The 7,213-nt window shown below is 36.7% G+C and overlaps 1 long non-coding RNA gene across 1 annotated transcript; it reads right to left on the minus strand.

Annotated features, from left to right (window-relative positions):
- Positions 1–2,442: 2,442 nt before the first annotated feature.
- Positions 2,443–3,196, minus strand: LOC26514633. Its single transcript, XR_001408553.3, has 2 exons — positions 2,909–3,196; positions 2,443–2,853 (listed from the first exon to the last, which is right to left on the minus strand). It is a non-coding gene; the product is annotated as an uncharacterized LOC26514633 (long non-coding RNA).
- Positions 3,197–7,213: the final 4,017 nt, after the last annotated feature.

Genomic DNA, 7,213 nt, shown 5'->3' on the forward strand with positions numbered 1-7,213 from the left:
CCTATACAAGCCCATAACACACACACACCCACGCATATCCCTAAACACATACATATGCATAGTTTAAAATTGAGAATCTCAAGTCGAGTATGGCATACAATCAGGAGTCTTTGGATATATTTTTGGTCTGTTTATGTAGGCAAGACCTCTCCCGCACACACACACACACACACAGGCACATACATAGCTAAACCAATTTCCACACAACATTTTAAATTTCCGAACACACAAAACGGACGCAGAATTGCGAATGCCAAACTGTAGGCGCAATTTTCCCATTCCCCCCGTCCAACTTCCCCCCTTCAAAATAACCACCCCACTATCCACACACACACATGGACAGCGACTTAACTTACAATAAAAGCCATTGCCCAGCCTCCTGGCTCGGAAAATCAACCGCCCCCGCCTCTGTGGATTTTTGAGCCTCCCATTTCAGCCCCTCGTTGTATGTAAAGTGCGTAAGTTGTGTCCTACGCAGGCACTGACAAAAATTATGCAGAAATAATTCCCAAATAAATAAAGTCTTTTTTAATCAGAGCTTATTTCTGGCTATTTAAACTTCATAAGAAAAAATATTTGGGTATAATTATTAATATTAATAATTATATATATAAAGGACAATATAATACCCGGTACTTGTTACTTTTTCAAGGTACACTTTTCTTTTATGCCGGAGAAAACTTAGTAGACTGTGTGTTTGATATTTATCAAGAATATATTTAATTTGGAAGGTGTTTTAAATATTTTAAGAATTAAATGATAAAGTATTTATTCACGGTAATCGAAATAACAAGGATATATTTTATTTGTTCGAAAGTGTAACAGGGAGAATGGATCTCCAACCATGATCAGTATCGAAAGTCGAGTCAGAAAAGCTATGTCTGTCTATCTGTATCTGTCTATCTGTCTATCTGTAACACTTAGATCTCAAACTCTATAGAAGATGGAAGATTTGCATGTAGAATTCTATAATACACAGCACCATCCCCGCCTCAAAAATGCACATTTATGTATCTGATGTGTCAGTTTAGAAAAGTGATGCCAATATATTCTAAAAGACACTGGCTTGATCTGAAGCACCCAAAAGTGCAAGAAATTTTATTATAAATCTTTTTTGAATGGTTAGTTAAATTAAAAATAACTTTTATTGAAAAAAGGACATCAAGCGAAAGAGTAACTCTTCTTCGGTTCTTTTCTCTTTCACTTGATGTCCTTTTTTTTCAATAAAAGTTATAGTATATAGTAGCAGTATAGTAGCGAAACTAGATTATAACCGATCATATCCCAACGATTTTAAAAGATATTTTAATTTGTATTTACTAAAAACAAAATATATAAAGATCTTAAGAACATAAAATAATAATATCAATTATCAAACACAAATTATCAATACAATCTTACCTTATTTTATTGAAAGAAAAACTGATTTTTGTTTTCGAGAAAAGAAACTACATAAATATTTCTTTGCGTGCATTATTCAACGCAGTCCAAGAGGGTGGCCAGGTAGTGGTGGTGGACCATGTGTGTGTGTGTGTTAAGGAAAGTGGGGGAGTGTGGGGTTTCTGCACTATTTTACATACGTAATGCGGACTTCATGGGTCCAGAGCTCATAAGCGCCGTTGGCTAAAGCTTTTGGAAATTAGCGTGGCTTCCAAGCCAGGATCCGGCTTAAAGGACACGGAAGGCAGGGCAACTTCTAGGAGGCTGCTGGGTGGGGTTGGGCCGGTGGGTGGTGAGTGGTGGCAGGGGGTCTGGGTTGAGTAGCAATCAACTGGGAATAGTCCGCAGCATTTTTGATTGTGCCTTGATGAATAATTTACGAATTATATGTTTTTTAGGGGTTTACAATAGCTAACTATTAACTTTCTGTGCTTTAGATTAAAATATTCAAAAATGTAAATTAAAAATATGCATTTTGGTAGATTTTGTTACTTATTTTAATAAATTTTGTAAAAAGACGTTCAAAACTTAGTTTAAGAATTATATGTAGATCATTATGTTTCTTTTATAAAAAGTGCAGCAAAAACTTACAGATTATAAAAAAGTATTGTTATAATTAAATATTATGTACCGTTTTATTAAATATTTTTATTAACAAACTTATCTAAAAGCGTTTCAGAATGATATCATAACATAACATAATATATTTTTTTCCAAATAACACTTTAAAATATCTCTCTAAAACATTTGTGAAAACTTTTCAAATTTTCATTTCGAGAGTTGTTATAAATAAGCCATAAAACTTCCTATCTTAAAATTTATGACATTTTCGATCGATCCACGGCAGTTATAAGATATAGAAGGTCCGTCCCTATTTCAATTTCTAGAATTGTTCAAATTGGAGCCTTTGGTATCAAAAATCGGTTAAGAAAACAAATTATACATAAATAAAGCTTATAACTAAACATATATAAGTATTTTTTTTAAATGAAATACAAGAAGTGTTTCTATTTGCTTTAATTGTGACGTTTACCATTTAAATCCAATAATATTTCCAATTCAATAATAATAATCCAATACGTGTATGTGTACAAGGATCTAATGTGTATCGGCCAACCAGGATCCGTTGAGGAGCTCATGGACTGCTATTCCGGATTTATTGCTGCTCAAATATGGCGCCATCACCTTGTCTGGAACCATTGGAAGAAATCGAAAGACGTTCGTTCTAAACCGAAGAATTCAATGGCGCCGATCTTCCCCGCGACAGTCTTCGCGAACGACTAATAGACTCGAAGATTCCCTCCAGAGGTGATTTTTCGGAAAAATAGAGGTCTTCCACACCACAATTCCCAAATAAAGCAAAGCAATGACCCGTTACGGCTTCGATATCCTTGTCCCATCGCATCCTTTCGTCTAGTCGGAAATGGACAATTAACATTGTTTATGTAAGAAAACATTCATTACTTACCGTTTGTTAATGTAGGTGGGTTTTGAGCACGAGTTGGCCAAGATAGTAGCCGCCTTCCATTCCACAATAAACTTGAAGAAAGCCTACGAAATCTACTTTTTTTTTACTTTTTTACTTTTTTTAAGAATAACAAGCTCTTAATTGTGTACAGGTCTGTTCGATGTATCCAGCATTGTGAAGTAATTGTATTGTGGGTATAATAACTACTTTCAAATAGCCTGCTTGGATGGAATAGAACTTGTTCAGCCTTTTATTTCACTTCCATTTATACCTCTTCAATTATTCCTTGAAGAGCTAAATATAAATAAAATAAATAAAATAAAAATAAATAAAATAATTACTTGAATATTAATGTTCAGGTCTATATAAAAATTAAATACATGTACTTAATAGGATCGAAGATGCTTTTCTTCACACTTGTGTGTAAAGAAATTCATAGAAATTGTTCTGGTACTAAAATTCTGATAAGGATCGGTCAACTATATCCGACACTTGCGATACATATACCATCTGATATACATATATCCCCCAGTTTGAAGTTAGCATTAAAATCTAACCTCGCCGGAAGTTAGCTTTCGTTTCTTGTTTAGCTAAAAATATAGTTTAAATATTAATGTAAATTAGAGTCTTTGGAACAGTTTCAATCAAAAGATTGGAAAAGCAACCCAAAGTCTGGCAACGCACTTGCAGCCTGATTTTTGAGGTTCGATCTGAATATTTCAATTTCCCAAATGTACTTCCAGTAGCGCCACCCCCTAGTCCCTGCCCCGTGCGTGCCACCTGCTAAGAGATGGCCGGGAACTTTTGATCTCTGTATTATTCAATATATTGAAATTTGAAGCGGCGGTGTCTGGCGGGGCTCGAGTCTGCACTGGTATTGGAAGTGGTGGTCGTATTGGTAGTGGTATTGGCCGGGAATTGCCGGCAGCTGCAAAGGCGAAGGACATTCAATGACTTGTGACTGACGCGGACATGTTGAGAGGGGTGCGGGGCGGGCAGGAGCAGGGGCGGAGGTGGGGGCGGGCTGTTTATTCGACCATGCCACACAGATACACACACACACATAGACACATACGCATAAGCACATGAATTTTTTACACAGGACGCCTGGCAGTTTTTCTCGTTTCCTGTTTTCGATTTTCGCATTTTTTTTTGCATTTTTTACTGGACGGCAGGACTTACGTGCGATTACGTTCTTTAGCTTTTGTGTGTGTGTTTGTGTGGGTGTGCGAGTGTGTGTGGCACATGTGTGTGGCACGCGTCTCTCAGTATGTGAGTTGCTACCCCCATTTGACTTTCACTTTCGTCTGGACTCTCGCCTTTAGCCCCGTTTGCCCCTTTCGTCCTCCCAACTTTCACTTTGCCGCTGGCCAAAAAAGCAAAAAAAAAAAAAAGAAGGAAAATGTGAAAACGTTTGTCTGTCTTTCTATTTTGTTTATTTGACAACATTTCTCTCTGTATGCTTGCTTTTAAATTTTTTATCAACTCCCAAGCCCAATCCCCCCCTCCAAGCGGCCCCCCTTAGTTTCAATCGAACATTTCAATGTCACACTCACTACGGGTTCTTGTCCTGGCTAATTAGAGCGCCAGCCTGGCTGACAACCCTTTTGCCGCCAACTGTACCTCTCCCATTTCTTCTCCTTTTTTATTCAAAACTTTCGGTGGCGCATTAACGAAAATGCCATTGAATTATTACGAAATTTAAAAACCATTAGAAACAGAGGAGCGCCAGTCCCTTGGTTATGTACTGTTCCTATTCTTTTATATTATATATCTATCAGCAGGAGAAGAATACCAAAAATCTTAGCAGGCGCGAAAAACCCAAAAATCTAGAAGAAAAAAAGCATAAATAAAGCGAAATCAACCACTTTTCCAACTTTTTGTTTTTTGTCCTTGTCGTCGTCGGTTGGTCCAGAACTGGACCTGCCAGTGGGGGCGGGGGGTGCTGCGTACTACCAATTTGCTAGTGACCATAATCAACCCCTTTTTATTTTTTTCCCGGCTCAAGCTTTTCGTGTATGCAAAAAAAAAAAGAATAAATAAAAAAGTAAAATAAAATGAGAAAAGTGCGTAAGGAACGGAAAATGACTAAAGGATAAAAAGGGAAATGAGTTTTTTTTTTCATTTTGCCAATTCAGCAGCGTCACTTGGGGGAGGGGTCATACATTTTGTCTAAATTTATTGCATTTTAAATATTAATATAATTTTGAGGCACCTACTTGTTATGAAGTATCTTACAGAATTTGAGTTAAACATAAACTTTTTACTGAAAATTTTCAGAATATATACTAAACTATGAGTGTATATAAAGTTTAAATATTTTTTGAAAGTTTTTAAAAACTTTTCACGGATTATAATTCTAAAAACAAAAGCGAACTTACCTCGGCGATAAATTCTCTTCTTTTTTGGTGTTTTTATTTTGAAAATCAGTTTCTATCCTTAAAATATTTATAAAAAATCTACTATATCGAAAAAAAACTATAAACAATTTTTTTTTTAAGTTAATACTAGCTGTTGGATAAGAAAGATTATTTAAACTATGTAGATATTGTATGTATTTATTATATTTCAATAATTTTTGTTAGCCAAATTATTAAATTAAACACCACATTCGTTAAAAAAACATAATTAATGATTTAAAAACCCTATAGCTTATAGATTATTCAGTAATAATTTCAATAAAAATATTTGAGTCATATATTTTATTTGAAATATTTACTTGAATATTTATTTGAATATTTATTTAATTATTCTTAAATATTGATCACCATTAATCATATCCATTAAACCGCTACGTTCTTATGTATCTGTATCTTATATTTGTCTATAGGTTTGAAAATATTAATTTATATTAATATAATATTAATATTATAATTTTTACAAAAAAATCTGAAAAAATAAAAAGTTTTACCATTAATGACACTTTTTTCGAGATCATTTTTCCAAGACCCTAATCCCTGCGAGTGCCCCCTGTCCGCCTACGCACGTGTCATCCATCAAAGCCTTGCGCCTGGCACCCCCTCCCCCTTCGTGCACCCCTTTGACACACCCACACCCATGCATATTCAAATGATGGGCAAGGCGGCGAAATCACAGCAACAAAAATCAAGCCAACGCACTTAAGGGCAGTGCCGGTCCCCCCTAGCCAGTCTGCCAGCCAGTGGCCAGGCAGGGTCCCCCAAACCCTAGAAGGTCTTACGGGCCATAAAGCGCGACAAATTCAAAAAATACAAAACCCAAAAAAGTGGAAATAGAAGGCAAAAGAGACGCGAAGAAAAATTAAAATACGCACAAAGTTTTGACAGCTGAATTGGCATAATGATGGGGTTAGCGGCGAGTGGGAGTGGGAGTGGGAGTGGAAGTGGAAGTGGGAGGAGGGCGACCCATTGTCACTGTCCGCCCCTGACCCTTTGTCTCTGTCTGACACTCCAACTCTTTTGAGACACTCTTAGGCCGGCCCCTGCATCTCACTCTCTCCAACGCCTCTGACCATACCGATTTTTCTCGCATTTCTTCCCCTTTTTTCGCCGTTAGCTTTCTTTTCTTCATTTTCTGCGCTTTGGCCATCATCGTTAATTTTATCTACGCAAATGCAAAATAATTACTTTACTTTTTCTTTGGTTTTTCCCAGCATACAACCCCCTTTACCACAGGCCCCTTCCCTTACCCACCCCTAGTCCAACCCGCTCCCCCCACCTACCCATTCCACCACTTACCCCTTTTTTCTCTTTTTTTGGGACAACGGCTGTGGAAATTTATGTACTTTGCTTTTAATTTTTTTTGCCTCGTTTTGGTTTTATTTTCTTTATTTTTTTTTACTTTTTCGCTGTCTTTGTATTGAAAAACATTTTAAAATTCAACGCCAGATGTCCTGCGTCCTTTCGCGTCTTCTTCTTTTGGTTTTGCTTTCTTCCAGGCTATCCCACTTCTCCTCGAAAATTTCCACCGATTTCTAGCCATTCGTTTTCTGTGTTTTTTAATTAAACAAAAGGGTTAAAAAGTTTTTTTTTTTGCCAAAAAAAACGGACAAGCGACATGCAGGGGGCAGGGGGGATAAAAAACGGAGAGGGAGGGAGTGAAATGGGGTAAAATCAAATCTAGAACCGCACCAACCCCCACCCTGCTCCCTCAGTTTCTATTTAGTTTTCATTTATTTTTAAAAAGGAAAAATTTTAATAACCAAGGGTTGGCTTCTGGGCCAGGGGCGGGGGTAGGTGGTTTTAGATGTGGGGTGGGAGTACGGCTCTCTCACAGCGAAATTACATTAATGTAATTTTTTACATTTTTTTCCAAATTTCTTAGGGG

The sequence above is a fragment of the Drosophila ananassae genome, chromosome XL, assembly GCF_017639315.1.
Source record: "Drosophila ananassae strain 14024-0371.13 chromosome XL, ASM1763931v2, whole genome shotgun sequence".
Lineage (NCBI taxonomy): Eukaryota > Metazoa > Arthropoda > Insecta > Diptera > Drosophilidae > Drosophila > Drosophila ananassae.